The 26,895-nt window shown below is 38.5% G+C and overlaps 3 long non-coding RNA genes across 3 annotated transcripts in view; 1 reads left to right on the top strand and 2 right to left on the bottom strand.

Annotated features, from left to right (window-relative positions):
- LOC123622817 overlaps positions 1–20,057 on the top strand; it is a 33,042-nt gene extending 12,985 nt beyond the window's left edge. The window contains exons 2-3 of the long non-coding RNA XR_006729636.1: positions 12,726–12,860; positions 19,661–20,057. This is a non-coding gene — a long non-coding RNA (uncharacterized LOC123622817). The remainder of the gene's footprint in view (positions 1–12,725; positions 12,861–19,660) is intronic.
- A 634-nt stretch (positions 20,058–20,691) lies between these two features.
- On the bottom strand, positions 20,692–23,396 carry LOC123622819. Its single transcript, XR_006729638.1, has 2 exons — positions 23,258–23,396; positions 20,692–20,861 (listed from the first exon to the last, which is right to left on the bottom strand). It is a non-coding gene; the product is annotated as an uncharacterized LOC123622819 (long non-coding RNA).
- Positions 23,397–25,283: 1,887 nt separating this feature from the next.
- LOC123622818 overlaps positions 25,284–26,895 on the bottom strand; it is a 28,442-nt gene continuing 26,830 nt past the window's right edge. Inside the window, exon 6 of the long non-coding RNA XR_006729637.1 lies at positions 25,284–25,643. This is a non-coding gene — a long non-coding RNA (uncharacterized LOC123622818). The remainder of the gene's footprint in view (positions 25,644–26,895) is intronic.

The raw sequence follows: 26,895 nt of genomic DNA, 5'->3' as shown, positions 1-26,895 counted from the left end.
GCCCCTGGCACTCACTATTCTACTATTTGTCTCTGGATTTGTCTATTCTGGACATTTTATATGTGTGAAATCATATAATATATGGCCTTTTGTGTCTGGTTTCTTTTACTTAGAACGTTTTCAAGGTTCATCCATGTTGTAGCATGTATCACTATTTCATTCCTTTTTATGGCCGAATAATGTTTCATTGTGTCAATAATATTCCATCTGATGTAACACATTTTTTTTTTTTTTTTTTTTTTTTTTGAGACAGAGTGTCACTTTGTTGCCCGGGCTAGAGTGAGTGCCGTGGCATCAGCCTAGCTCACAGCAACCTCAGACTTCCGGGCTTAAGCGATCCTACTGCCTCAGCCTCCCGAGTAGCTGGGACTACAGGCATGAGCCACCATGCCCGGCTAATTTTTTTGTATATATATTTTTAGTTGGCCAGATAATTTCTTTCTATTTTTAGTAGAGACGGGGTCTCACTCTTGCTCAGGCTGGTCTCGAACTCCTGACCTCGAGCGATCCACCCGCCTCGGCCTCCCAGAGCTAGGATTACAGGCGTGAGCCACCGCGCCCGGCCACATTTTGTTTATCCATTCATCAGTTGATGGACATTTGAGTTTTTCCCACTTTTTGGCTATTATGAATAATAATGCTATGAATATACATGTACCTGTTTCTGTGTGGACATATATTTTCAGTTCTTTTGGGCATATATATAGAAGTGGAATTGCTGTGGTCACGTGTCAACTCTGTTTTCTTTTTGAGGAACTGCTGAACTGCTTTTGAAAGCAGCTGTACCATTTTACATTCCTACCAGCAATGTATGAGAATACCAGTTTCTCCTCATCTTTGTCAGCACTTGTTATTGTCCGGATTTCCTGACTATAGCTACCCTGGTGGTTGGGAATGGCATCTCATTGTGATTTTCATTTGCATTTCTCTAATGACTAATGATGTTGAGCATCCTTGTGCTTATTGGCTGTTTGTTGATCTTTGAATAAATGTCTGTTCACATCGTTTGTCCATGTTTTAGTTGGGTTGTCTTTATATTGAATTGTAAAAACCTTTTATGTGTTTTGAGTAGAAGTCTTTTATCAGATGTAGGATTTGCAGGTCTTTTTGACCATTCTGTGGCTGTCACTTTCTTGATGGTGTCCTTTGAAGCACAAAAGTTTTTAATATTGACGTAGCCCATTTTATCCATTAAATTTTTTCTTTGGTTGCCTTTTGACATGATATGATCTCTTTTTTCTAGTTTGTTTGCATTCCACTGTGTAGATGCCTTGCACTGTATTCCACCAGTTCCTTGTGGATTTACTATTACAAATACTGCCATAAGACATGAATGTGTATGTATATCATTTTGTGATTTTGCCAGTGGGATTGCTGGGTCAAAGAGAAAATGCATATGTAATTTTGGTGGTTATTGCCACATTCCCCTCCATAAACATTGGGACATTTTCTGTTCCCACCACTGCTATATGAGAATCCCTGTTTATAGTTTTGCTAGTCTGATAGGTATTAAATAGAAATGCTATATTAGATGTAGTTTAGAAATTGGTCTTCTCTAAGAGAAATTGTCTTTCCATAACTTGACCTTTTGTGTTGTGTTTTCTGTTTGTATCTTTTGCTCATTTTTTTCATTGGGTTTTTGGGGCTTTTTCTGAAATTTTAGAAGTTTCTTTTTTTTTTTTTTAACATACCGAGGATACTAACCCTTAATTCATAATTTAATTTGCAAAAATTTCTTTTACTTTTACCTATCCCATTTGTCATGCATATTTTTGTGTTGTTTATGGTGTATTTTGGACATGTAAAAGGTTTTAATTTTGCTTGTTTGTTTTTAGGTTTTGTGGGGTTTTTTTGTGTTTTTGTGTGTATGTGGTGGTAGTCCCATTTTTCAGCCTTTCGCTTGCTTTGTTTCTGGATTTTGAGTCATAGGAAAGGGTGAAGCAGGAGGATCTCTTGAGGTCAGGAGTTTAAGACCAGCCTCAGCCACATAGCAAGACCCTGTCTCTATAAAAAATAGAAAAATTATCTGGGTGGGGTGGCATGTGCCTGTAGTCTAAGCTACTTAACAGGCTAAGGCAGGAGGATGGCTTGAGCCCAGGAGTTTGAGGTTGCAGTGAGCTATGATGATGTCGCTACACTCTAGCTCAGGAAAGAGTGCAAGACCCTGTCTCCAAAAAAAAAAAAAAAAAAAACTGGAGTCTGTCTTCTCAAGCCCTGCTACTGCTTTATCAATTAAATTTATTAAATCCTTTGTTGTCATTTAAATGATGTTCACTGTATCTTCACCAGGAGTAGATTCTATTTCAAGAAATCACTTTCTTTGCTCATTCATAAGAAGCAACTTCTCATGTGTTAAAGTTTTATCCTGTGATTGTGGCAATTGAGTCACATCTTCATCTTCCACTTCTGTTTTTTTTTTTTTTAATTTAAAAGGCATTCTCCATGATTTTCTAGCTTCCAGGTTGCTACTGAGAAATCTGATACCAGTTTGTTTTATGACCTCTCCTGTCACCCACCCTGCGGAGCCTTTCACCTCCTCTTCGTACCACCAGTGTTTGACTTTCCAGGTGGATGTGCTTTGCGCTTCCTTCCATTCATATGCTGGGCATTTCATGGTCTTTGTCCATTTGCAGATGCCTATTTTTCATTGGCAGGTACTTTTCTTGAATAATTTTTCCCGTTTTCATTTTGTAACTCTTGTTAGTCAGATATTGTATCGCAAAGTTTTTTTCTCTTATCTCCTATTTGTGTATTTCTTGTCTTTTGTTTCTACTTTGTGCAAGATTGCCTCAATTTTATTTTCTAACCCTTTTACTGAATTTGTTTATCATATTTAAAGTTTTTTGAATATTTCTATTTAGAGTATCGTATTTATGGTTTATACGTGCAATTCCATTTCTTACTTTTCCATGATATCAATTATATGTATTCTGTTTGCTCCATGTGGCCTCTTTCTCTCCTTTGCAGAGAAGCTGGTCTCAAATGTCTGGTGATTCCTGGCTGTCTGTTTGTATTTATGAGTGAGACATTGGGAAGCTAGTTGGACATTCTTTGTGTGGGTTTTACTGTTGGGATGTCAGGTGGTCAGATGGCTTTTTCTTTAGGTTCCTTCAAATGTCAGTGTCTGAAAATTCTTTCTCTGGGATCATTTAATTTCTCCAGAAAGGTACTGTTTGGTCTCTTGTCTGCGCCTGAGATCAGGCAACTGGAATTTGGTGGTAGAAAGGGACTTTACCTGTTCATGATTCATTAGGTAGCTTTTCCCTTAAAAGCCCCCCGATGCCCATCCCACCCACTCCAGCTTAAAATCCCCACCTTGCTCACCTATCGAAATGGTATGAAGCCCAAGCTGCCCACAGTCTGCCTTCAATCCTGCGTGGCCTGATCTGAGTACAGTTCTCCACCTCCTTCATACTGATTCTCCTTATTCGCCACACTCCCTCTACTGTCCTTTCTCAGTTATGTCTTTGCATGTGTTTTCCCCTTGGTGTGTCTAGCTCTTTTTCATCATTTAAGTTTTACTTCATTTATGATCCCCCTAACTTTCTATGATAGGCAGGATTGGTTAGGTTGTGCTCCAAAACAAGCAACCTCAAACCTCAGTGGTTCAAAAAATGGGTCATGCTCATTCTACCCATCCATCATGGGTTAGTGGGAGCTCTGCCTTGAATGGTCCTCATTCTGGTAGGAGGCTGACAGCAGCCACCATTGGGGCATTGCCATTGCCCGTGGTATATAGAAAAAGCGTAGCAAATCAGAGTAAGATTCATGAATCTTCAAATGCCAAGTGTCATAAATCACTTTTTTAGGGTTGTGGGGAAGTGTGACAACCCAAATAGGTGGCCAGGCAAAGATCTCAATCAGTGGAGGATTACGAAGCCAAAGTTCAAGGACAAACCACAGAAGCACCTGTGCTATCTGAAGAGGGATTTGGAAACTCAGTATTTAAAGAGTGAGGGCATATAGAAAGAAAAAAGGGGAGAGGGTGGGCCATGATGCAAATGGTGACATTCTTGTGTTAGTGCCAGGAAATCTTCATTTTACACAAGATTAGGTAAATGTTTGAAGAGAAAAGGGAGTAAAGGAAGAATCAGTTATGCAGATGTCCCTGGGTAGCTGGAAGAAAGAATGGTCTTGTCTCTGTTCTGCACTTGGGAAGATAAACTTGTAATCCACATTATTAGTGTGGAATCAAAGTGGACTTTAGTTTTAGGAACTAGAGTTAGCCTGCAGACCTGGAAGTTACAATTTGCATGTCCTCATTGATGGGAGGCCAGCAAACAGTGTCCTTATGGATGATCTGTGGGAACTGTCCATGTAGATGCCTGAAGCCTTTTACCTTTCTGTGACAATCTGGCTAGTAGTGTTAGTAACAGCTGTTCATTTGCAAGAGGGCGTTGCATGACTCAGCATCTGGGCTTGACCTTCCCTTTTGGCATAAGGAGTTGGAGGGTCCTGAGGTTTTGATTTTCCTTTACAAGTGCAATACTGCTGTTGCTTAGGACAACTAGAAGTATTTAGTGAACAACACTGATGACCACCACAGCAACCTTGACCACCCAATCTAAAGTGGCCCTTCCCATTGCCTGCTGTTTTTTTCCTTTTCTTTTCTTTTTTTCACAGGACTTGTCACTATCTGAAATCATCTTTTTGTTTTCACATTTATTGTCTGTTCCCTCAGTAGCCTCAAATATTAACACTAAGCCATATAAGTATAGGAACCTTTCTGAATCATTCACCACTATATCCTGAGTACCTAGAGCAGTGCTTAGCAAATAGTAGGTGCTCAAAAACATTGGATGAATGATTCTAGGTTAATTTTTGAAATAAGCAAAATTTTACACTTCCCACTAACGGGAATACGCACTTTAATAGAACTGGGCCCTTTTCCTATTTTCTTTAATGTCCATTAAACAAAATTAGGTGTGCTTTTGATATGAATTGCTATAGACAACTGAGAGTAATTTTCTTTGATAGTAATAGAGTTATTTTTTAAGTATTCAAAAACATTTTAGGAAAAGTCTTTAGAAATGACCATCATTAATCAATACAAACCAGAAAGTTATCGCAAAAATACAATGTATTATGCTTATAATTCCATAAACTTCCAATTGCAGTATTGATTTAGATCACTGGTAAAAAACTTCGCTGGCCCAACAACGTGGAGTGCAAAATGATGCAAAATTAGTAGTGTTGTCTAACAGCAAATATTTTCAGCTCTTAGCTATATTTTTATGAGAATACCTGTTTATCTTTGCTGAATAGGGAGATATTTATGTTATATTTAATCATAATTTTACATGACAAGATGTAAAAAAAAAAACACCTTTTAACTTCCTTCTAGTTCTTTCTGTCCCTGCAGAAATGAATAGTCACTAATAATTATTACTCCCTTTTGCTTGTAAATGACATTCTTCCTTATGAAAGAGTTTTTCCTTCCTGTGAATAAAGAATTTTTTACATTTTGAAATTTTAACTTTATATACTTATAGGCTGCTTTCTATTAGAAGTGTAAAATATTAGAGTTTTTAATGGAGGAAGTTTGTAACTTAATATTTGTTAGGTTTGGACACATAACCCACTTTGGATAAAACCAAAATAATTTATAGCAAGTAGAGAAACTAACAGCCTAGGTTTCATAATGTAGTTCTAAAATTTTTAGATTAACGTGATATACTCATCTTTTTAATGTAGTAAATTGTTGATAAGCTATTACAACTCAAATCTCTTCCATAATTTATGATTTTTTGTAGACTTCCATTTTTATGGAGAAATGTGTAGACAGCAAAACTGCTTTAGGTCATTTTTGTATGTGATAGTGTTTTTGACATGTTCAGAATGCAAAAATTTGGCTCACACCTGTAATCTTTGCACTCTGGGAGGCTGAGGTGGGAGAATTGTTTGAGGCCAGGAGTTCAAGACCATCCTGAGAAAGAGCGAGATCCTGTCTCTACAAAAAATAGAAAAATTAGCCAGGTGTAGTGGTACACGCCTGTAGTCCCAGCGACTCAGGAGGCTGGGGCGGGAGAATCGCTGGAGGCCAGTAGTCTGAGGTTGCAGTGGGCTGTGATGACACCACTGTACACTGGCCCAGGCCACATAGTGAGACTCTGTTTCAAAAAAAAAGAAAGAAAGCAAAAATTTGAATTATGCAATCTGCACCCAAAATTTCTGTTTATATGGATTTATTTGCTTCCCCAGGATACAGTGTTGTACAGTGTTTTGGAATTATTAAATTCAGACTTTTCCATGTTAAGCTTGGATCCCATACTGAATGATGTAGGGTCTCTGTCCCACAGAATGTAAAGAAAGTGTCAAAACAAACTAACTCTTATGGGAACTGTGCTGTGCTCTGGCAGGTACAGTGCAGGTTGTATAGGTACATAGGACATTTTTATGCATCAAATACTTGAGGCTAACAGAGAAGCCCTTTATAGTTCCCCACTCTTTATGATTAAGCAGGAGAAAATTGAATACTTTCTTTTCACTATTCTTTTATATTGATTTCAATAATTTTATGGCGTATTCCTGAATTTCTATTTAGGAGAAGATAATTATTTTCCTTAGGATTCTTTAGATTTATAAATATTAATAAATTTTTTCAAATATGGCCAAAGTTATTAATTTGCATGTGATATACTTTTTTTGTTCTTATTAAAAACTATGTTTTCTCTGGCTTGAATTTGATCTTCTGGCTTTAAAAAAAGTTTATGTGTGTCTTTTCTCTCTTATATAGTCAACCTCATCCTCTCAACTGAATCTTTTTATAGGATCTCAAGCATTTTGAAGCCTTTAGTATTTGAAATGAATCCTTTGTTGAAACATGATTAACTGAATGTGCATTCTTTCCTGAAACCCTATTGAAATGAGTGTTGGTGTGTGTGTGTGTGTGTGAATCCATATATAGAGACAAAAAGAATGAGATAGACTAGAGTGTAGAAAAGATGACATTTTGGAAACTGGAAAGAAAGTGGTGGAAGTGTCTTTTGATTTAGCAGGAAAGGTAAGTGCCTGAGAGGGAAGGTCAAGGAACATGCCAGTTTGAGCCTCAAAACCATGGAAATCTCAAGAATTAGAGGCACCAGGTCCCTCTGGGGGTGGGGAAGTGAAAGGGCTGAGAATGGGGTGATTTCTCCCAGTCTGTAGTAGTTACATGCGCAGAGTCCTTCCCTAGCACCTGCAGCCAGCTCGCCACCTTTTTCTATACTGCAAAAGCCTTGAGGTGTGTTTTCTGAAAAGGGCAAATGAGAACAGTTCTCATTTAGACTGTCTTGAAAGTGGGTGATGCCCTTCTAGAAACAGGGGTACTAGGAAACAGTCTAGACTTCTACTTCTGGCCATGGCAGAGCAACTGCTAATGGACTTACACTCCCACCATCCATGATGAAACTGGGTAAAATACACGAGGCTATTGTTTTCCAGCACTGGGCGATAGACAGTATAAGACTGCAGTCTCGAGAGGAAGTAAATAGAGGAGATGAGCCCACAGTTGCCCTGCTCTGTGTCTGGGGAAATGTCTTGACTGGGTCTTGGGGCACTGGAGATGCGATAAGAGTTCAGAGCAGTTGTGAGTGTCAGCACGTTGTCCTGGTAGTTAAAACAGTGAATGCTGGGCCGGGCGTGGTGGCTCATGCCTGTAATCCCAGCCCTCTGGGAGGCCGAGGCAGGTGGATCACTCAAGGTCAGGAGTTCGAGACCGGCCTGAGCAAGAGCGAGACCCCCATCTCTACTAAAAATAGAAATAAATGATCTGGACAACTAAAAATATATATATATAAATTAGCTGGGCATGGTGGTGCATGCCTGTAGTCCCAGCTGCTCGGGAGGCTGAGGCAGTAGGATCGCTTAAGCCCAGGAGTTTGAGGTTGCTGTGAGCTAGGCTGACGCCAGGGCACTCACTCTAGCCCGGGCAACAAAGCGAGACTCTGTCAATAAATAAATAAATAAATGAATGAATGATAAATAAAAACAGTGAATGCTGGTTTAATTAGAAAGTCGGGTATGACTTTATTGAGAAGATAAGAGGAAGGATAGTGTATGTGCATTTCTGTTGGGGGTGGGTGTATGTGGAAGAGATTAATTGACTTGAGGTAGGACCTCAGTAGGTAAGGGTAGGGCTTATAAATACAGAGGTAAGTACCAAAAAACAAAACTAAAATAGAGGGCAGGGATTGCCGTAGGTTAGCAGCAATAGAGGTACAGGGTTTGGGATTGTTTGATTTTTGAAAAATCATACGTACGTATTTGAATTAAAATGAGGATAAAATTTGCATAACCATAGACCTTCCTATGCCTTCTCATCTCTTTCCAGGTCCTTTCTCATCTGCCTCCTCCCTTTGTTCAGCCTGTCTTCTGGGAAGAGCTCTATTTCTGTTTCAGTTTCGCCACCTGTCACTCACTCCTTCACCCACCCTGATCTGATTTGGAACAATATTATTTCAACAAAATAATATTACTCTTGCTAAAGTCACCAGTGACCAACAGTTTACTAAATCTAGTGGACTTTTCAGTTCCTTTTGCTTTTTGACTTTTCAGTGATACTCTGCACTTTTTGAAACCCTATCTTCACTGGATTTCTATAGGATAGCTCTCCTGGATTTGCTCTTAGTTCTTGGGGCCTAGGTCTCTTTCTGCCATATTCTATCCTAGGGAAGTCAAATCTGTAGTTATGGTTTTGGTTACTATTCTTGGGTGTCTCACAGATCTTCATCATGTGCTCTCCTGAACTCCCCAGCTGTATCTCCACATAGCTGCTTGGCATCTTCCCTTGGATTTCTAAAAGGCATCTGAACTTGGTCTGCCCCAAACTGAACTCAGCACACACACGCACACACCACTGCCTTCTGCAAACTTAGTCTTCATCCCACAGTCCTTACTTCAGTACCCCGTGTAAGCCAGAAATGGAAGCTTTGTCCTTGAGACTTGCCTCTCCCTCATTCCCTGTCCAAAATTAAGTCCTGGTGATGTTTTCTCTAGGCTTTTTTTTTTTTTTTTTTTTGTAAGGCAAGCATGGAAATGAGGTTTATTGAGGAGAGAAAGATAGGATTATAGGGCAAGAGCAAGATACAGGTTTACAGTGTGATACGTATGCCACAGATGACGACCAGACCCATTGTCACAGCAGAAAAAGAGAGCTAGGCTTTTTTTTGCTTGACTTGTTTTATGACGAAATAAAATAAAAACCTTATATGAGTTAACTCCAGAAGAACTCTCTGATACATAATCCTCTTGGGATCATTGTACTTTATTCTTGATCCTAACATAAAAATATATGAAGAAAAGACCTCTTAGGACTTTTCTGGCCCCCCATGGCTCTTTAACAGTAAAATTTAGTATGTAATTAAAAAATAGCATCCAAGATTCATAGGTCTTAATATATTTAGTAACTCTTATCTATTTATCTTTATAAATTCTCTTCCTTTGTGCATGACTTATTTCTTATTAGCTTCATGCTCTTATTTTATACTGATCTTGAATTAAATTGCTGAAGGGGATGTTACAATAGGGTTATTAAAAATACTTCAAAACTGTTAAAGTGGAAATAATTAAACTCTTCAAAACAGTTTCAAGAACAGTACAAAGATATCCTGTGTTCCCTCAGCCTGATTTCCCAGTTGTTAGAAATTTACCATATCTGCCTTATCACTCTCTCTTTCTCTGTAGATACAAGTCATTTTTTTTGGAACCATTTGACAGTAAGTCACAGATATGATGTCACAGGACCCCTCAATACTTCAATGTCTGTTTCCTAAAAAATAGAGACACTTTTCTACATGAATCACATTATGCCCATCAAAATCAGGAAATTAATATAATAGCACATTCTAATCCACAAACCTCATTCAAATTTTACTGATTTTCTCCAATAAAGTCTTTTATAGGCCGGGCGCGGTGGCTCACGCCTGTAATCCTAGCTCTGGGAGGCCGAGGCGGGTGGATCGCTCGAGGTCAGGAGTTCGAGACCAGCCTGAGCAAGAGTGAGACCCCGTCTCTACTAAAAATAGAAAGAAATTATCTGGCCAACTAAAAATATATATTCAAAAAAATTAGCCGGGCATGGTGGCTCATGCCTGTAGTCCCAGCTACTCGGGAGGCTGAGGCAGTAGGATCGCTTAAGCCCAGGAGTCTGAGGTTGCTGTGAGCTAGGCTGATGCCACGGCACTCACTCTAGCCCGGGCAACAAAGTGAGACTCTGTCTCAAGAAAAAAAAAAAAAAAAGTCTTTTATAGATCCAGGATCCAATATAGGATCACATGTTGCATTTAACTGTCATGTCTCATTAGTTTCCTTCTATCTTGAACAGTTCTGAGTCTCTCCTTCCTTTCATGACCTTGATATTTTGGAGAGGACAGGCCAATTACTTTGCAGAATGTCTATCAGTATGTGTTTGCCTGATGTTTCCTCATGACTGGATTTAGGACATGCATTTTGAAAGGCAGCTGTGCTCACCACTATACCACCAATGTACTCAGGACATACATTTTTGGCAGGAATACCACAGAAGTGATGCTGTGTTCTTCTCAATGCATCCTATCAGAAGGCACATGATGTTGATTTGTCCCATTGCTGATGACATTTACTTTTATCATTTGGTAAGATGATATCTGCCAGACTTTGCAATGGAAAGTTAATGAATAAATATTGTCTGGAGATATTTTGAGACTATGTAAAAATCCTGTTCCTGATCACACTTTCACCCATTTATATTAGTATCCAGTTTTGCTCCTTGACCAAAACAATTATTATAAGGGTTACCAAATGGTAATCATCCCTTCCATCATCGTTCTACATTTATTAGTTGACCTTGTACTGTAAGGGAAAGCTTTCCTGCCTCTGTATCCACCCCCCATTTATTTATTAATTGATATCAGTATGGGCTCCTAGGTTCCTATTTTATTCAATGGGTTATAGACAATTGCTCTCATTATATCATTTCTTTGATGTTCAAATTGTCCCAGATTTAGCCAGTGGGAGCCCCTTGGTTAGCTCCAGTGTCATTTTGACATATCTCCATGATCTTTTGGGAATTTCCATACTTTATGGCACATGATGTTCTAGGCTTATTCAATACTTTCCCTGCCTGAGCCCTGAAATTAGCCATTTCTCTGGTTCCTTTTGAGGAGAATAGTATTTAGAAACCAAAGTCTGGATGTCTGGCATGCTCATTGCTGCTGGTATACTCATCTTTGTGTTTATGTGTATATGTATGTATGTGTGTGCATGTATACATACATATACATTTGTCCCTTGTTCCTTAGTGGGGGATTCAGTCCAGGACCTCCTATAGGTACCAAAATCCATGGATGCTCAAGTCCCTGATATAAAATGGTGTAGTATTTGCATATAACCTATGCACATCCTCTTATCTACTTTAAATCATATCTAGATTACTTATAATACCTATAATACCTAATGCAATGTAAATGTTATGCAAATAGTTGTTACATGGTTTAGGGAATAATGACAAGAGAAGAAAGTCTGTACATGTCCAGTACAGATACAATTTTTTTCTCAAATATTTTTGATCTACAGTTGGTTGAACTGTGGGGTTTACTTGGGTTTGTCAAGGAAAGGGAGGACTGAGGGGGCTGTGAAAGGAAGTGTGGAGGTGGGGAAAGAGGAGATTCACAGGGCTCAGTTGCAACCATGGAATACAGTGAAGTGCTGAGAATGAGCTTCTCTCGCTCATTCTCTTCCCTTATGGGACGGAAAAGGTCCGGGCAAGGAGATTTTAGGAATCCCAGAAGCTTTAATGTTTACTGTATTTTTAAGGCCTAGAATTTAAACAGTATTATGATCTGTAAGATTTAGAGATATGTTTCAGTTGTTCCCAAATGCTGGGGCTCATGATCTAACACAAGGTTCGTGGTGAAGGTTTCCTAGGCTCATGCTGTTCCTAACAGACGAGTCCCTCCAAGCTGAGTCAGGAGAGGCCTCTTCTGTGAAACCCTCAGTCATCAGACACCCGAGTGTAGCCCCAGGGTTTTCCCCAGTCTTGCCAGGCACAGGTGGAAAATCATCTGGAGGTCGGGTGACTGTTTTCTTCTGTTAATCCAGAATACTGAAATTTGAATAAAATAGCAATGTTGTTTCTTAATAATGTAATAAATACCCCTGAAACTAACATCTATTCAAGAATATGATTGTTCCTAATAATTTGTGGCCCTCTGGTATCCTGTTTGCCAGCTTTTCCCATCTTACCCCAGAAGTAACTATTAATACTTTTTGCATTTTCTGTTCATGGTTTTATTTTATTGAAATGCTTTCGTTTATCAATATATGCATATACAATTGGGTTTTTTAAGCCATGATTATAATAAAACAAAGTACAAACAATTAGGGCATTTAAATTCCATTTTCTATTGATCAAATTACAAACAATGCATATTGATAAATGTTGTCTTGTAATATTTCTGTGCATTAGAATAAAACTTAAATTTATTTAAAAAAACATGTTGGCATAAGGTAGCCATTTGTTCTCCTTGGGAAAACCTTAACCCTTTCATTTTTAGACTCTCACTTTTTATGAAGTAACGAAGCAAATGGTAACTTGTATGAAGAAAGTGATGAGGCGGATGGTAGGGAATGAGGCAGAAAGTTGGCAGAGCTACCTGCTACCTTGGTATGATCAGTAGTCAAGAGGCACTGATGATGTTACTCGCTTGTGTTAATAATAATTCAATTTGTAATCTTTTTTTCCCTTATGTTTTTATGTATTACTACAGCTAAAGAAGTAAACAGCTCATGGCACGTTTAACAAAAAGATGACAGGCGGATACAAAAGCTATCCAGCATCTTTGGGCAGCCATTGAGATTATATGGAACCAGAAGCAAATTGCCAACATAGACCGTATTACCAAGTAAGTAAATTTAAACAGACAAAAAAATCCTTGTAAAATTTCATGTGAGACCTTGGGGGAAAAGTCCAAAAATACTTTATTATGCTAATCAACATATATTACAAAGGACTGAAGTCACTTTCTTTGCAGGAGTATATAGTTGTTAGAAAAACAAACATAGAAACATACACAAGCAACTTGTGTTTATAAAATAAATATTAGATAAGTAAAATATCAGTATGTACTATTTATAATAGTTTTGCAGTTATCAGAATTTTTAACTCTTGGTAACTTTATTTAGGTCTTTTATTAAAATGGCTTTTAGTTAATCATTTGCTTTTATGTAGTGAAGCTGTCTAAAAATAGTATACTGTTCATTACTCATTGTAATACAGGACAAGCATGGTATGTGCAGTAAGTAAATAACATCTTGGCTGTGTGCTCACGCTTGTAATACTAGCACTTTGGGAGGCTGAGGCAGGAGGATATCACCTTAGCCCAGGAGTTGGAGGCTGCAGTGAGCTATGATGATGGCACTGTACTCTAACCAGGGCCACAGAGCCCCTCAAAGACCCTCAAAACAAAACAAAGCAAAATTGTATTAGGTCATAGCCCACTGACAGCATTTTTAACAATTTCATTCTATATTTTAGAAATTATTAAATAAACCACTCGGTTTTGGTTTTTTTGTTTTTTGAGACAGAGTCTCACTCTGCTGCCCAGGCTAGAGTGCCGTGGCATCAGCCTGGCTCAAAGCAATCCTTCTGCCTCAGCCTCCCAAGTAGCTGGGACTACAGGCATGCGCCACCATGCCCGGCTAATTTTCCTATATATATTTTTAGCTGTCCATATGATTTCTTTCTATTTTAGTAGAGACGGGTCTCGCTCTTGCTCAGGCTGGTCTCGAACTCCTGAGCTCAAACAATCTGCCTGCCTCGGCCTCCCAGAGTGCTGGGATTACAGGCATGAGCCACTGCGCCTGGCCAAACCACTCAGTTTTTAAAAAGAAATTTCCTCCCCACCCCAGTTTGTAATGCTATTTATATTGGTAGACAAAGATTCAGGATACAAAAAAAAAAAATCAAACTAATTCATGACTCTTCTATTTACTTGTTATATACTAATTATAAGGATGTCTTAAAATTAGAACTTGGTTTTATTTTGTTTCTCTGGGTATTTTTAAAGGAATAAAGCCAAATTTATCCTAGCACTCTGGGAGGCCGAGGTGGGCAGATTGTTTGAGCTCAGGAGTTTGAGACCAGCCTGAGCAAGAGCAAGACCTGTCTCTACTAAAAATAGAAAGAAATTATATGGACAGCTAAATATATATATAGAAAAAATTAGCCGGACACGGCGGCGCATGCCTGTAGTCCCAGCTACTCGGGAGGCTGAGGCAGGAGGATTGTTTGAGCCCAGGAGTTTGAGGTTGCTGTGAGCTAGGCTGATGCCATGGCACTCTAGCCCGGGCAGCAGAGTGAGACTCTGTCTCAAAAAAAAAAAAAGTCAAATTTATCTTTTTAAATGTTTGGAGGTTGGTTTTTTGTTGTTGTTGTTGTTAATTTAGATAAAATTTCTTTATACCTATTTCTCCATATTCTTTAAATGCTATTTGTAAAAATGGAAACAGATAATTTACAAAAGCTCACTTAAACACTTTTTGTTGGCTTTTGTTAATAAGTAACAAAATTGAATTCCATATATTTTTGTCCTTTCCCTGTATTCTGGTGAAGAAGATCATAAAATTACCTGCAAGGGAAAGAACAGAAGATGGAGAAAGGGTTCGGGCTCTGTGTGGCTCTGACTCTACACTCACCCTCAGAATACTTTGATGCTGACCATGTTCAACTCTTAGCTCCTGTAGGTTAGTGGAAGGAACAAAATAATACTGTATGAAAAGTAAGAATAAAATAAATAGTACATTGTTTTAATTATTATAGTTTTAATTAAATAATTTGAGGTGTGGTAGCTAAATACAAATTACAGAGAGGTGATGTTGATAATAAAAACATTTAAAGAAATCTCAAAGAATAAAAAGTATTTTCTTATGGTTGAGACTTTTAAGAAAACAGTTTTTGTATATCAAATTGCTCATAGAAGACCGCTGAAATAAAATACTGTTCTTTGGATTTGTTTTTAAAAATTAAAATCATGTAAGCTTGACTGAAACATTTCAGTTTTTCAGACTATTCCTTTTTCTCACGTGTAGCATCTTTCTAGATCTCACGTGTAGCATCCTTCTAGAAGCTCTAGGGATGTTCCCTAGGAAGCTGTCAGACTCTCCTAGTGAATGTTGCTGTTAGATTGTGACCACCTGCTGTGTGGGAGTCAGAGAATTAACCCCACAGTGCCGGGTGCAGACGTCTGTTGGATTATCACAACACTTATGTGTGTACGTGTGTGCGTGCGCAAGTTAAACTGTGACAAAAGATGCGAAGGTTGTTAAACAGGATTGCACACACCTTCTCCTTTTGTATCGCAGCTTGTCGGTAAGTGTTCCTTTCTCTCCTTGCTTCATCGGTATAGCCTGAAATGATGCCAAGGCTTATTTTCCTTCATGTTGTGAGGTCCATAGTTCCTAATTAAATATCAATAAATTTATTTTACCTAGTAAATGGTCTTAGTTTTATTAGTGTCATCTAAAGATAGATGAAAAGAAAGGAAGAAAATCGGAGGTTAAGTGCTCAGGAGGGGTTCCCCGTGTGTCCTCTGCCTCGTCCCCTCTGAGAGCTGTGTCATATTTCCTCCCATCGCAGTGGCTCACGTCTCAGCGTTCTGTGCTTTTTTCCCCAACATCAGTCACAGTCGTAACTATTTCCCTGCTGGACAGTTGGCTCCAGGGGGGACTGTGCAGAGAACTGCCTGACCCAGTGCCTTTGCTTCTTGGTTAACGTCAACTTTCTTGCCTGTTGCGCTTTCCTGAGGTCAGTTAGGAAGTAGCGTGGGATGAGGACAGGCACTCTGATCTTTTGCTGTAAAGCCTGATATTCCTATTCTGCACTCTCAAGCCTTGGATTCATTTTAAGTCAAGTTGTTCTGCTTATTTACAGGTAAGTCTGAACATAGAGGTGTCTTTTAAACTTTAGAAATGGCAGAAGTTACAGAAGGCTGCAGAAGAATTATTGTTAGGATTGCATACGTAGTCATTAAGTTTCACTCTTTATTTTGACTGGTGACTCCGTTATAAAAAAAATTGAAAGCTACATAGTTTGAGTCATGCATTCAAAGTTATGGGAGTTGGTGTGACTCCCTCTTAGGCTATCCTGCATCCTGCATCCTAAACATTATCATTTACTTTGGTATAATGGCTCCATTCTGCTTGTTTCTGTTTTGATCTGTGGATTTCTCATCCATCTTTTTTGTTGTGGCTTTCATTTGGGATTTATTGATTGGGGAAACTGGGTCATTTGGTTTCTCGCAGTCTGGCTTTTGAGGATCGCAGCTCTGTGGTCCAGTTTGACCTGCTGCTCAGTCCTCTGTATTTCCCGGAAATTGATGGTTGGTCCAGAGGCTGTGGGGTGGGTCGAGGCTGTTGCACAGGCTGTGGAAAGTTGTGTTTTCAGGAGGCACACGTGTCAGTTATCTCGTTTTGTGATATATGTAGCTATTGATGCTAGATCCAGTAATTCATTAAGAATTGCAAAATGGTGGTAATCTAATTTTCTTTCCTTTGCTAACTGGAATGCCTCTGTAAGGACATAGGCTTCCCATTATCTGCTATTTGGTTATGCTGTGGTATGGTTCACATGGGAAAAGTAGGAGAAGTGTTTAATTCCTTCTCTTTATGTATTTACCAGTTTTCAAAATAGCATCCTCCAGTGGTAACCAGCTAGGTTTTTTCTTTTAGTTGTCATTTTTTGTCAAAATCCTTTCTGATGCTGAGGTTTTCCCATCTTTGACCAGTGGGGGCCTCTGTGTTGGATCCCAAAGTTTGTTCCTGCTTTCTCGGGTGACAAGGTTTAAGGCCCATTTTGTACACATCCTAAACCACTGCTTTCTTCCAAGGGCTCCGGTTTTTTTTAGTTTGAAATTGTATTTCAAGAGTACTTTCTGGCCACTCCGTGTTGCTACTGTGTTGTCTCTCTAGGCCTTGGAATGGACAGAGTTAGGAAATCAATATACTTTTAAAAGATAAAAATACCTCATTAATTCATACTGATATTTTCCATTGAAATTTATGGCTACTGGGTTTTATGTATCTCTTCTATCTAAAATCTTACCTCCTCTCTGACATGGTGAGAATTGTGGATATCTTGAACAACAAAATTTTAGAATATCATATAATTAGTCAATATTTTATGCAACATTATATACACAGCTATCTGAGAATAAGAAACAAAATTGTATTATATATAGTTATGATTATATTACTATTATATATATTTAGTTTATATTATTTGAGGCCTGTCTTAGTGTGTTCAGTCTTCTTTTCCTGTCTTCTGTTTGTAATTTTCAACTGAATTCTTTTCATCTTTTTTTCTTTTTGATTTTTAATTTTTTCATTCTTTGCAACTTATGTTTATCTGATATTATCTGCTGTATAATCACTCTTGTGTAGCTTCTAGTTTAGACTTCACTTCTGAAGTGATTTCTTTTTCATTTACTTCAAATGTTTAACCCATTCCTGAGTTTTTCTAATTCTGATTTACAGCATTCCTATTATATCATTTTCTTAATGTCTTTTCTCATTTCTTGAAACAGTGGATCCTGGTTTTCTTCTGTTTTGCAGGCATATCTTTCTGACATGCCTTCATCTAAGGGTGTCACTCTGTCCTGTGAGCCGCAGTCCTTCCTGTTGTCATTCTGGTGTGAAAATCTGTTTTCCCAAACTTGTAGCAGGTAGAAGTGGGTCTGAATCCTTTTACTAGATTTATGGCTCTAATGCTCTTCTTATGCCAGTTTTGTGAAGTGCCAAAAATATAGCCTCATATTTCTTGAGATTTCCTAGGTTTTTCTCTATCTTTCCCCCATTTTTCCTTGAACCACCCTTTCTTATACTAAAGGTCTTTTTAACTGACTCCAGTAGTATTTGATATTTTAATTCCTCACACTTCTCTATAATGTGGGGCTTTGTCCTGGAAGGGAGCTTTGCCTAATTTTGGGTGTTCAGAGGACTGTCGTGATCCAGCTCCTGAGGACTTTACCATGGATCCATGCGTTACTGTGAATCGTCTGATGTGAGGGTGTCTCACCCTGTCCATTGCAGCTGCAAGGTTGGTCCTCCTGTGCTCAGCTCCCCTAGATCCCCACTGTGTCCCTCCTTGTCCTCTGTAGCTGTCAGTACCGATTGCAACTGTAGCTCTTGCAGATTTGTCCTGACTGCTCAAATTTTGGGATTCACAGGACTCCTTATCACTTAATTTTTTTGGTACTGTATATGTTGCCCCAGGGCCTTTTGCTTTGTTTTGTTTGCTTCTCTTCCAGTAACTCTGTCTAGGAGGTTCAGGGGCGAGTTTAAAACTGTTACCTCCACCATCTTCCCAGCTGACAACAATCTTGTGATTTATCTTTAAAAAAAAAAAAATTTGTTGCTAAAGGCACTGGATATTTTCTGAAGTTCAAAAGCAGAGCTAAAAGCAATAAAAAAAATCCCTTTTAGCAGAAACAAACCCAAGGCATGTTCTTTATGTTTGTATATAACACTGGACGCCTCAAAATCCACAGCAATCTCATCATCAAATACAGGATCCTGAATGTTGTAAGACTTACATTGCAATTTTAAAAGGAAATTCTATGAGTAGAATTTGTGGCCTTTTAAAGTAGTTAAGCCTCAGATCCTCATAATTGATTGAACTCTTAGGAATTAATAATAATCTTTTTTTTTTTTTTTTTTGAGACAGAGTCTTGCTGTGTTGCCGGGGCTAGAGTGAGTGCCGTGGTATCAGCCTAGCTCACAGCAACCTCAAACTCCTGGGCTTAAGCAATCCTACTGCCTCAGCTTCCCGAGTAGCTGGGACTACAGACATGCGCCACCATGCCCGGCTAATTGGAACTAATAATAATCTTCTTATCTCAATAACAAAATAGGAGAACGTATCTGTGTTCATTCTAGATGTTTATTCCACCTAAGTATGATGATATCCAACATTCAGAGTTCATAGCAGTACCTGTCCATGATACCTCCCAAGGAAAGAGTGTTCTGAGTCCTTTTTACCATTTTCTTTTAATTTTCCTTTTTTAAAAGAACTGCTAGTGCTGTATCCAAGAAAGTAGGAAAGGTGCTGTAAGTTACAGAATCACTGCTGAGATTTATTCAATAATTCAAATCTTTAAAAATATATACCTAAGGGAAACTTCTTTCACAAGTTTTATTATTTTGCTATGGAAAGTATTTTTACTAAAAAGATCAATCTGAGCTCAAAATACATATCTGGGATTAAGTCTGATGTTTTGATTAATGGTGAAGCTGTCCCTCTGATTTACAGCTCATGTTTATAAATTAATGATAACATAAATTCTATAGATGACTTCATTTGGGAACTAAATAAGCATGAATTTTGGCCTCTCAGTAAAAACGTTTTACATTTCTAGAAATGGAAGGATGTCTTCTAATGTTTAATCATCGTAAAATTGAAACAATTGAGTCATTTTATTATTAAAAAAGGAAATACAGTAGTCAGTTGAGGGTTGTATGAAGATACGCATGATAATAGTAGTCCTCTTTTCAGTTTAAATGTCTAAACACTATAGTTGTCACACGAATTCATCACTTTTATGTAATTTGGATAGGTGTCATTAAAGCTTTGAAATACTCAGTTACTTAACATTTCTATTAAATATTTATAAAATATTTTTATGCTTCAGATGATGCCCTTGTTTTACAGATTTCCAATCAAGATGTAAAGGGTGAAGAATCAAAGAACAAAGAATCAGTAACAAGTGAAATTTAAGCCTTCAGTCATTCAGATTCCTAATATTCATAACTCATTGTCATGTTATTTCTCTAAATGCCATGTATAGTTTAATGTCCAATAAAATCAAGTTACATATATCACTTCCTTTTCTTTAATCCAAACAAATTATGCACATCTAATTTGGGTAATTATAACATGGCATTAGAAGTTTATAATTATTTTAAGTAATAGTTATAGTTTAAAGACATGCTTTTGAAACAGTTATGGATTTTTTACTAGTCTCTGCTGGCATTATTAGCTAGGCAGTGTGATTGGGGAGGTTAACTTATTTTTTATTGACTACTGGGAAAAAGCAATCAAAATAGTCAACCTATGTGTTTCCTTTCTGTCTTGAGTAACTTTGACTTTGTGTTTTTAGAGGTGATCACATTGTGACTAGCATGATTAGACTAACAGCGGATTGGTAGACTAGTCCCAATCAAGTTAATGTTTCAGAATAGGGCATCAATTAATTACATGTATTGCTTACTTTAGGGTCAAACCCAAGTTAGAAAAATGTGACCTCTGACCTCTTGTGACATGTTTGGCATTGAAATTTCTGAGTTCTCCTGGAGTTCTTCCTGTTGCTACAGATACACATAAGCCCAAACTGTAAGTCCTCTTTGTGTGTAGCTTGACTTTGAAGTTGCAACTAGGTACATATTATTTCTTTTTTTATGTATTATAATTTCACTTGTTGAAGCCCAATTTCCAGAAACTGTTTATTTAAGTTAAAGTTTGCTATGTCTCTCTCTCTTAAAATTATTAGAGAGGAGGAGAATGGCCACTCCTAAATTACTTCTTTGTAAATAAGTTAGTTTGGAAAACTACTTGTTATTATGCTGCTTATGTAATTCCAAGGATTCTTCATGGAATTACTCATTGTATTCTCCTTTCAATCTATATTGATTTATTCTTCTTACGTATCTTATTGTGAAAGTGGATTGGCAGGTATACTTTACCACTGTTATCATTACTATTTTATTTTACCTGATAGCCTTACAGAAGAAGTAGCTAATTCTGAATAACCAAAGTCCATGGTGAGTTTTTTCCAGGAAGCCAAAATCTTCTGATATTCATCTTGCCTTGGATTGTCTAGCTGCAGTCATGTGCTTGACATTTCTTTGCAGTTCTATGAAGGAAACATACAGACAACGCACATAGAAATGTAAACAGTTGTTAAAGAATCATACAGTAGTACCTAGTAATAGGAGAGGGTTGTTACCACATGATGAGGGTTTATTAATTTACAACACTGGAGGCTTTGTTTGAGGGGAGAGGCACCAGGAGAGCTCGGAAGGCCTTGTGGGTGGCATGGAATTAGTCAGGCCTCAGTCGTCAGATGGGGTTTGACATGGCAGAGAGGACAGTCCAAGTAGAGGGACCGTGGAGTGTAAGGAAAGTGGATAAAAAGGCAGAGAGGTCAGACTAGGAAGGCTTTGAATGCTAGCATTGACATTTTAATCCATAGGTAGAAGGGAATAGTGAGTGCTTTTTGAATAGAAAAATGGTAAAAAATAGAACATACTCATTTTTTTCCCTCTCAGGCTAGACTGAATGGTCCCCTCAAATGTCTCTTGAGTCCATCTGCTCTTCCCTCTTCTGGGCTGAGTTTTCACTCTTGTGATTTCCTACCTGTTCCTCCAGCCCCTGTTTTTCCACGTCATCTTCTCAGATCGCTCTACCATTGCAGGCCTTTCTCTCTTGCCCTCGAAGCCCACATTCCTGGGCAAAGGTGTCGCTGTCTTGGCCCGTGTCTTCCACATCACCTCCGCCGCCCCCACTCTGCTATGCTCCAGAAGCCAGAGATGCGCTTGGCAGGTCCTCAGGTCTGTGTCTCCCACATGCCACCTGGGATGACCTTCCCAGACTCTTCTTCCAAATGTCATCCCTGGGAAGTCTTTCCTGGGACTGTTAAGTCAACCTAATTTTACCAGTTATTTTTCCAAATTTTAGGTCTGATTGTGTTCTTTAATCCTCTTTTGATTTCCCTATTGTGCATAAAGTCCAAATAATGGAGCAGGGCATTTTTATAAAGCTCTTCACAATTAGATCATAATATTTCTTCTTTTTACAGCCAGCCTTTCCCCTCTCAGTGTTCCATCTGATGAGACAAGTCTCAATGGCCTGAGCACTCTATAGATTTTTTTTTTAAGAGATGGGATCTCGCTAGGTTGCCCAGCCTGGACTCGAACTCTTGGATTCAAATGATCCTCCCACCTCACCCTCCTGAGTAGCTGGGATTACAAGCATGTGCCATCATGCCTGGCTTGGATTTTTAATTTTGTACTTTTCCTTCATTAATGGACAAAATCATACCCAGTCTTTCAAGATCCAACTAAAATATCATCTCCTTTGAGATTTTGATACATTCCTCATTGTAACCAATCCTGTTCCCCTTTGTCTTTATTCTCATAGTAATAGATATAAAATTTGATTTTATTAGTTATTGTAGTCTCCTATGATCTTTGAAATATATTTCCATTTCTTTTATTGACTGTGAGAACCTTAAGAGTAGGGAATATGTCTTTTCTATTTTTGTATCTTAATGTGAAACAGTGATTGAGACGTTAATAATAATATTCAGTTTCATTATCTGCAGAAGTGGTTTTAAGGAGGATTATAATAATTGGTAACATTAAATGAGCCATTATTTTGTGACAAGCACTGTGCTATACATAAGTTATTTATCTCATTTAATTTTCACAGCAACGCAGGCATGTGGTCATTACCCCCACACTGCTGAGAAGGTACTGTAGTGAGAAGGTGAAGTAGTTGCCCAAAGTCATCCAGGTTGTTGGTGGCAGAGCTAAAATTTGAATATAGGTCTATCTAATGTTGGAGTTCAAGCTACTAAACATTTAAAATTTTTTCTTCTGGTATTTAAGGGGTTTCTATTTATATCTTTGCAAACTTTGAAGTTTTCAAAACATGATCCATCTCCATGGTACTTACATATTATCTCATTTCATCCTCACAACTGAGTTAAAACTAGCCCCACTTCATAGGTGAAGAATGCAGCTCTCAGAGTAAATTCTTTGTCCCAGGTTAAGTGTTAGAATTAAGAAGAACCTAGTGCTTCAGAATATATTCTAGAATTTTAAAATTAAATTCATTTGATAGAGAATCTATAAAGATGCTGTTTAGGTTTTGAAGTTTAACACTTTTTGTTCAATGCAATTTTAAAGTAAAATATTTGTTTGCCATGACATATTACATTTCTAAAAGTAACATAACCACATAACAGGATACTCGGAAAATAGAAAAACAGAAAAATAACCACCTATAATTTCTCCACCCAAATTCAACTTAGGTACTCATTTTGATGTTGTTCTTTCTAGTCATTTTCTGTATATGTATGTGTTGTCTCAGCATGGCTGAGTCGTCCTCCATGTTGTCGCGTGGCCACCGCAACATGTGATGGTGGCACGGGGCTCCCCCTGGTAAGACAGCGCCTCCCCATACCTGGGAGGGAGGAGAAGCGAGGTGAACGAGCACTTGTTATGAGGTTTGCATTATCTCATTTACCCACAACACAGCCACATGGCACTGGCTTTAATGATTCTCTAGGTGCGCAGGTGGAGATGCGGGCGGGATGAGGGCTTGTCCTGCCGTACAGCGGCCGCTGTGCACAGGGGACCCGCAGACTCCAGAGGCCTCGCCTCCCCCGGGCACTCATGTGGCCGCCGCATCTTCTATTAAGTTCTCGTAACAAAGCTCCATGCTCCAGCTGCACAAATAAATAGTGGGGTGAAAGCTCAGAGGGGTAACCTATACCAAGGAGCAGGAATTACTTTTGTAGGACTAAGGGCAAGGGACTGGGCACTTTACGTGCATTACCTCGTCTGGCTCTGTCTACAACCCTGAGGTGAGTGTCCTCTGCCTTTTTCATCACGGTGCCATCACCGTCGCATGCTAGGATAACCTGGGTGTTTTCACCATGCTCCGTGTCCCCTCGCATCATACCCTTGCCTTGTGCTTTGAATTATTTCCCTACTGTGGACACGCAGGCGAGTGTCTCTGGCTTCCTTCCAGCACAGATAACTGTGCATTGCCCCAGCTCTTCACGGCCACTCACTGGGATGTACGTCCAGAAAGAATTCTTCCGTGGTGATGCCATACGCATATGGGTACTTAATTTGACTAAGCTCTTAAGAAAGGATGCCTCAGTCTACAAGTTCGGTAGCACTGTACACATTGGGTTTTGTTTTCCTGTACATCTGCATATACTTGACATTCACTTGCCCAAATTTTGTCATTCAGAGGGATGTTTTAATTTGCATTTCTGTATTTGGTTTAAGCAGCTCATGGTGTTCTTATATGGTTCTGGGCTTCCTTTGCTGCGGGTGCCTGTTACTGCCTTCTGCCCATTTCCCACTGGGATTGCTGTCTTTTCCTGTTGATTTGCAGAAGCTCTTGTTACACTGGACAATAATTCCTTTATAGGTTTTATGGTTTGTAAATCTTTTCTCTGTCATCTGTTTATTAATTTTTTCCATAGTTTTCTTTACTGAACAGAAACTTCTAATTTGGATGTGATCAAATTCAGTCTAGTTTGCCTACTGTTTTATGCTTTTGAAATTTTATTTAAGAAGTCCTTAAGGCAACAAGAATATTCCCTACATTTTCCTTTACTAACTTTATAGTTTTACCTTTCATAGGTCTTTAAACCATCTGTAGTTATCTTTTTATGTGTTAGGTAAGGATCTACCTTACTTTATTGTTTGTTGTGAGTCTACCTTCTTCTTTAGACTTTAAACTTAAAAAAAGTCTTAACAACTCTTGTGGGAGATACTTTAGGGGCCCCTGTAGCAGACCATGTGGTTGAATTGCTTGTTGGCAGTGCCATAGTGTTCTTTGCCCTCTGCCGTGAAACCTCTTCCCACCGGTGTGTGGTCTCTGTGAGGTAGGGGTCTCTGTCGTGTGTGGCTGGCATGTGGCCCTCACCCAGCTGTCTCCAGCAGTGTTTGTTACATGCTGGGTGCACGTGAGCTCTTTTCCTGCAGCCAGTTTGTCCTTCTGAGAGAAAGCTTGAAAATGTTAATAGACCGAGACTAATGCTAATATTACTCTACTATTAACTGGCTGTGTTTTCTCGAGGAAGTCATTTTTCTTACTTTGTCTGTAAATCGGTGCCTCTGTGTCACCACCATCTCATTCAAGATACAGGAAGTTACCTGTGCTCCTGTGTGGCCAGCCCACCCTGCCCTCCAGCCCCACTCCATCACCAATTTGCTGTCACAGTGATGATCTTTGCCTGCTTTGGAATTTTATATAAGTGGAATTATACAGTGTATTACTTTCCATGATTGGCTTTTTTGATCAACATGTTTTGAGATTCATCTGCTTAAGGATGTTGGTGGTTCATTCTTTTTCATTGCTGAGTAGTAGTCCATTGTGTGCATATATATATATACCATGATTTTTTAAATCCGTTTAGCTGCTGAAGGGACATTTGGGGGTTATTATGACATAAGATAGAGTGTGCTTTTATGTACAGGTGTAGGCGTGTATTGGGATAAATACCTAAGAGTGGAATCACTAGGCCATATGATAAATGTATGTTTAACTTTATTAGAAACAGCACAACTGTTATCCAAAGTGAAGAGTTTACATTTCCACCAGCAGTATATGAGAATTCCAAGTTTTCTACACCTGGTATTGTCCATCTTATAAAATTTATGTCATTCCAGTGGGTTTGTTATGGCATCTCACAAAGTTTACGTTTGCATTTTCCTGATGTAAGCACCTTTTAATGTGCCTATTGACCAATGATATCTTCTTTCACAAAGTGTTCAGTTCCTTTGCCCATTTCTTAGTGAGTTGGTTTATTTCAGCATTCTTACTGAAGTGTTATAGAGTTCTTCATATGTGCTGGATACGAGTTCACTGACAGATCTATATATCTGTGGTTCTAGAAGGAGATAATAGAGGAAATGAGGAAGAATCACTATTTATAGAGAGATTGGGTAAAAGATACTAGTACTCAATCCAGGAAGCCCAGTGCAGAACAAATCAAAAGGATATCCACATTTAGCCATATTATAGTGAAAACTGCAGAATTTACTAGAGGGAAAGAGAAAACCTTAAATACAGACAATAGATTTTTGAAAAGACATCATTTATAAAGGTGTGGTAGTTAGACTCATGACTGACTTCTTAACTGCAGCACTGGAATTCAAATGACTGGAACAATAGCTTCAATATGTCTTGAGAGATATTAACTCTCAGCCTAGAATTACTTACCTTTCAAGTAAGAAATTGAAATAAAGGCTTTTTTAGACAAAGTCTGAGAGAAAAGAAATTCTTAATGGTTTACATTAGGTAGAAAAAAAATGATCCCAAATGAAAGTTCTGAAATGTAAGAATGAATAAGGAGCAAAGTTGATAAATGTGGTTAAAATTAAAGCATGAACTATAAAATATAAAAATAACATTCAATTTGTGAAAAATAATTCGGCCAGAGCAACTGTAACACCAGCAGCAGAATATAGAAACAACAAAGGATCATTAGCAGCAGAACAGATAGTCATATGTTTATATAACAGGCTATTACACTACAATAAAAATAAACTGTCACGTCACACATCAATATGGATTAATTGAAAAAATGTAATGTCAAAGAAAGGAATCAAATTACAAAAGAATACTTGGAGAATGACTCCATTTCTGTAAAGCTCAAAAACCAGCAGCACAGACCAACGTGTTTTTAAGGGATGCACATACACCGGACCCAACGGTATGAAGACAAAAACGGGGAGATGGTTAACACAGAATTAAGGACACTGGCGGTGGTGGCGGGAGCCAGCAGGAGGGGCCTATCCAAGGAAGTTCTGCTCTTTCTGAGGCGAGGTGGTGGTTTCTCTGGTGTTTCTTTTATTCTTCAAACTGCACATATTTTAAAATACTTCCTTGTATGAGTAATTTCTAAATGAAAAATTTTAAAGAACGAGTAAGTGGATGGCACAGAAGCCTGTTGGGGAACGTGGATGATAAACAGGGGTCAGGAGGTGGGATATGTAATGAAAGGATTGATTATCCTGCCTGGTCGGATCACTGTTGTGTTGCCAGCAGAGCTTTCCTTCTGTTCCCAGATGTGCACATCTCAGTCACATTCAGGCATTGACAGCCTATTCCACTATGTTTTAGGGAACCGGTTCATTCAG

This window comes from Lemur catta, chromosome 17, assembly GCF_020740605.2.
Source record: "Lemur catta isolate mLemCat1 chromosome 17, mLemCat1.pri, whole genome shotgun sequence".
NCBI classification, from domain to species: Eukaryota; Metazoa; Chordata; class Mammalia; order Primates; family Lemuridae; genus Lemur; species Lemur catta.
Note: the sequence above shows the minus strand (reverse complement) of the source record. Positions and strands in the feature narration are given on the sequence as shown.